Raw genomic sequence first — 6,000 nt, 5'->3', positions numbered from 1 at the left:
CCTCTCTTCTTCTTCCTCCTCCCGCTTCCTCCTGCGCAACTGACTGCTACGCTACCTTGCACATTTATTTATCAAAACTACAACTAAATTCATCAGACGTCAATCCTTTTATTAAAGCAGGTGTAGGGCGATTATACTCGCCAGTGTGCGAGTGTGCGTGTAGTACAATTTTAAATTTATATTTCGGTAAGTCCGAGTCGGTTCACAGGGAGATTATTTATGGTTGAAAGTAAAAATCATAAAATATTTGAGTTTAGGAGGTAATTAAGATGATCTAAAGACAATAATTAAAGCTAAACTAATACTGAATTTAAGTAGCTTGGGTCAAGATAATTTCAGTGTCAAAACCAATTAATTCCCAATTTGATAGAAAAGGTCAGCAATATTCATCTGAATTAAGTTTTATAGCTCTGTTAGTAAATTTAGTTCAAGATAATGGTAATTATTGTTTAAGTAATATCCATACATGGCATGGAAATTCTAAGTTAAGCAATTACCATAAATTGAACTATATTCCATAGACAGAATTTATAGATATAGATTAATCATTTAGGCTTGGGTATGAAAACGTTTCCAGATCTAGCAATCTCCATACGTGGCATGAAAATTCTAAGTTAGGCTTATGCTCCAATCCAAACTTAAAGATACAACGCACACTGCTCAAATTAAATCAGATTAATATTACATATTTTAAGCGCAGCTTTCTTTGGGAATCATTGGCGTTGGACACTGTCCTTGCCTTAACCCAAGAATGAATTTAGCTACTCATCTTCATTTTAAAATAAATTGGCAGGAATTTAAATAAGGAGAATTAAAAGACAGTATTTAAAAGACTATTTTTTAACCGACCATATAGGCGGTATATAATGAAAAGACAATAATTGAAAGACTATTTTTTAACCGACCATATAGGCAGTATGTAATTGAAAGATAATAATTGAAAGACTATTTTGAACCAACCATATAGGCGGTATGTAATTGAAAGACAATAATTGAAAGACTATTTTGAACCGACTATATAGGCGGTATATAATAAAAAGACAATATGAATAACATAATACAACTATATGGAAACAAAGGTTAAAGATTTAAGAGAAAAATTCTAAGAACAAAACTATATAGAAACTAAAGTTGAAAATTTAAGAGAGAAATCTAAAGATCACAATTATACTTTCATTATAAGAAAATCCAATCCTTACAAATGCACCCTAAGTGCTCTATTTATAGGCTAGAAAATGTAATGGAAACTATTCAATTATATAATTTAATAATACAAAATATCTAATTAATGATGTAAGCGATGATGTCACTCCAACCCATGATGTAAGCGATGATGTCACTCCAACCCATGATGTAAGCGATGATGTCATCAATTTGTGAGACTTGGGCTTTTCATATTTTTGGGCTTGGGCCTTCCTTGTGTTGGGCTTGGGCCTTCCTTGTTTTGGGCTTGGGCTTGGGCCTTCCTTGTGTTGGGCTTGGGCTTGGGCCTTCCTTGTGTTGGGCTTGGGCCTGGGCTTTCCATATTTATATTATTATATATATATTATATTATTATATATATTATATTTAATTTTTTTATATTTTATATATTTTTATATTAATATTTTTAAACATGCACAAAATTACAAAATGCATAATAATATTCAATTTAAACCATTTTAAGATCAAAATAAGGGTGAAATTATAATAAATTTTTTACAAAATTGATCACTAATCAACAACCTGCAACCAGCTCGCAATCACCGCCGTTTGGCTCTCCACCGGCTGTCGCTCAGCCCTCCGCCGGCAGCCTCGGCCTCGCTGAACCCCATAGTTGCCGCCTGCACGCCTTCCTCCATCGCGGCCAGCCTCCCTACGACGCACCCGCCTACTGGAGCTCGGGTCCATGGCTACCATGGCCGCGGCTCAGCTGCTTCCGACCTCTTCTCGAGCTTCTGCAGCCTTCGCCAACTGCCGCGCCACCATCAGCAAGCCGCTGGAGCTACCCGCGGCCGCCGTTAGCTGATGCTGGTTGAGGCCCTACTGCAGCTAGTTGCGGCCATGGCTTCCATGGCCGCGCCAGCTTCTTCCAACAGCCTCACGGCCTCCTCCGAGCTCGAAGGTGGCCGTTCTATCTTGCTGGAAGCTCCTCCGCGAGCTGCCCGAGCTGGCTGCCTTCATCTTCCATTTTTTCTTGCTTCTTTCTTCTTCAATTCCTGTAATACCCCATGTTTATATGAGGTTGCCACGTAATTTAGGCAAGTTTAGAATACCGAAAAATTGGCTTGATAACAATTATCAATACCGAATCAACTGTAGGGAATGCCTCGGAGTGAAATTGTCTAAGGAAAATGATATAGTCTCGACGAGCGTCCCGAGATAGAATTTATGGTATCGAAAGAAATTGCATCGGGAACAGTTTTCAGTACAACTAAAATGCAGCTGCCATTTAGGCTGCAAAACCAAATCATTGTAGGAGACTTCCGAGAAATCAACGGAACCCTGGGGGGCTCCGATTTTGCGTAATGAACAACCCTTCAGTGGTTTCGAGAAGAAACAATGGCCCGGTAAGGACATTAGGACGAAATTGTCTATATCGAGTAACTTTGAAGTTATTAATTTTGTGTTTTCGGTATCGTAATGCTAATTAATTCAGTGTTTGAGGATATTATCGCAATTAGAGAATTATTTCAATAAATGCAGGGTTAAAAATGGGATTTAAATATATAATTTTCTAATTTTTATAATACAATATATGATTATATATAAATATATTTGTATATGCGTGTAAAGGCACGCAATGGCCACACCCCCTGCAAATCGCCATGCTCTGCAAATCCCTGCTGCAAGTGAAGTAATTCTCACGCAAAGAAGGTATGGGCAAGCAAGCGTGAGACGGTGGTGAATCGGCTATAAATAGGAGAAGAATTAGAAGAAGCAATATAAAAAATGAAGAATGAGCAAATGGTAGTGGCGTGCGAATGGCAGCAAGCAATGGCCGAAAATTGTAAGGAAGAAGGAGAAGCCGAAGGTAGCAAGCGGGGTAGCCATGGAAGTGAGCAAATGGTGGCCGAAGGCAACCAAAGTCGGCTGCATAGCAGCGGCGTCCATGGCAGCCCGCTGTAAGCAGCAGCGACAGGGGCAGTGCGCGGGAGCTGCAGCACGTGTAGGAGGCTGCTACGGCAGCGGCTCGTGGCGGTGGGCATGGCGCGAGCGACAGCGGTGGCGCGAGCAGCGGCCGGCGTGGGCGGAAGCGGTCGGCGGAGGAGGGCTGTGCGCGTCGCCATGGCTGTCCGTGCACTGGAAAAGAAGTAGGGGAGGCGGAAAAAGAAGAAGGAAGGAAGGAAAAGAAGAAGAAGAAAAAGAAGAAAGGGAGAATAAGAAAAAGAAATAAAGAAGAAAAGCTCGGCATGGAGGGTTCATGCAGGAAGGAGCAGGGAAGAAAAATGAGGAATAGGAGAGGAGAGAAAAAGAAAAAAAAAAGAAAAGAAAATAAAAGAAATGGAGAAAAATAGAAAAAAATAGAGAAAAATGCTATAAAAATTTTGAAAAGTAGAAAATTATATTTTGGTAATATTCTGGAAATTTTGGATGAGAAAATGGTTCGGACACACATTTCAAGAATGCAGCACGCATATCGAGGAAGCCGGAGAGACTAAGTCAAGGAAAGTAAAATTCTTTAAAAAATTCTAGAAATTCAAGAATATTATTTTATGAATTTTCGTAGTGAAATATTTGAGAAAATATTTTAGAAATATTTAGTTTAGATTTATTAAGGAAGAAATAGAGAGAAAATTAAAGAAAATGCAAGAAATTATGAAAAAATAGGTTTTAATGTTTATTTAAATAATTATGGTTATTAGGATACTTTGATATTTAAGTTGAAGTGACTTGTGCAAATTTTGATGTTGCCACGCAAATCGAGGTAATGTACGAGACAAGGCACAGATATCGAGGTAGTCCGATAAGTTTGAGAGGGTAAGTGGTACTTTCCAATTAAAGTTAGTTTTATGGAAAATGCTTTCATCATATTCACATACTCTAATATGTACCCATCACGTAGATTGCATACATGACATGATTATGAAATGCATAAATACACATTGATATCATTGATCACTCGCATTTGAGGCCGTAGGGAGTACGAATTGGTATCGTTGCTTTACCAAGGGTGCACCCATACACCCCGGCTTCGAAAGAGGTGGCCGCTAAAATGGTAGGTAGCATGAGGGGTGCAGTTAACACCTACAAGGAAAGACATTGCATACACACATGTTATAGCATTATATACCCTTACTTAGATGATTCATCATCTAATTTGGGTTTTGCCCCTGGAATATTCAAACGTTCCAGATGGAGATTGTAGCAGATACGAGGATAAATGAGGCATGAAATGGCACTTATCAGAGTGCATGAAGAATGGAATGTATGTTACATAGCCCCTGTATTTAAGTTTTGCTATTTTAGATTCTGAACGTTTTGAGAAATGTTAATGTATATCTTATGGTTAATAAAGATATAAGATTTGATTTATGATCAACGTTAAAATATCAGGTTTTGATCTTTGCTTCCGCATTTGATGTGTATAGTGATTCTCTTTCGAGATAAATAAATGGGAATTCTGGGACGGATTCGAGGTATGATGTGATTTAGAATGAAGTTTGAAAAGAAAAAAATTATTATCCCAGAATTGTCTCAAGTCATAACATGCTCAGGAAAGCGAGGCGTTACAATTCCCATCCTATTTATAGGCAAGCCGGCGCCCCAAACTTGCCATGGCCATTTCTCTTGGCGTAAAGATCACTCAAGTGGCAGCCATCAGTTGGCAGGGGCATGGGATCGAAGATTGCAGGGCATAGCTTTTCTCTTGCGTGCACACATTGTATACATATATATAACTATATATATTACACTATAATCTAAAGAAAATTGCACGATTAAATTCTAATTTTTATCCTATTTCACTTGGGCAACTTAAATAATTATAATTATACCCTCAAACACTGAATTAATTTGTATTTCGATACAAAAAACACAAAATTAATAACTTTAAAGTTACTCAATTTGGTCGATTTTGCCCCAGTGTCCGCACCGGGCCATCGATTGATCCCGAAACGACTGAAGGGTTGATCCTTATGGAAAACCAGAGCCCCCCTAGGGTTCCGTTAATTTTTTGGGAGTTCCCTACGACAATTCGGTTTTACAGCCTAATTAGTAGTTGTATTTTAGCTGTACTGAAAACTGTTCCTGATTCGATTTCTTTCGATACCATAAATCTTATATCGGAACGCTCGTCGAGACCATATAATTTTCTTTAGACAATTGCACTCCGAGGCATTCCCGACAGTCGATTTGGTACTTATAACTAATATCAAGCCAATTTTTCAGTATTCTAAACTTATTAAAATTACGTGGCAACCTTATCTAAACATGGGATATTACAATAGTGCCAGGATGATGTAAACTTATATTAAGGCTTTCGTTGATGATATCTAAGATTAAAAGTTTTAATGTTGAGTTATATTGTTCTATATCATTTTTATGATGACCTCATTTCGAATGTCTTATGCTAGCGGGATTATCCGGGAGAGGGCCGCTACATATATATTAATAATATATTATGGGCAATGAAAAAAATAACACAGAGGCAACAAAATTAAGAGGGCTTTACACGGAAAACACAAAGGAGCAACACGCACAACACTGCATTGGAGAATTAGAGAAGAGACGTCGCACACAGAGAAAAATGGACGGAACAGGGGCGCTCATTTTCTTCTCCTTCAGACATCTCTTTTTTTTCTCTCTTCCTTAGGTGTTTTCTTTTGCTGTTGATGAATTGCTAACACTACAAGAAAATAGTTGTTTAGAGACGGATTTAAAGATGGAATTTTGGTTTGAGACTGATTTTGGTCCATTATAAAAATGCTCATCGCAAAATTTGAGACGGATTTAGAGGCGATTTTTTTGTTTCAAATTTGAGATGGAATTTTCTGTCTCGAAATTTGTCTTAATTTTGAG

Source organism: Diospyros lotus, chromosome 4 (assembly GCF_014633365.1).
Source record: "Diospyros lotus cultivar Yz01 chromosome 4, ASM1463336v1, whole genome shotgun sequence".
NCBI classification, from domain to species: domain Eukaryota; kingdom Viridiplantae; phylum Streptophyta; class Magnoliopsida; order Ericales; family Ebenaceae; genus Diospyros; species Diospyros lotus.
This window is presented reverse-complemented; position numbering follows the sequence as displayed.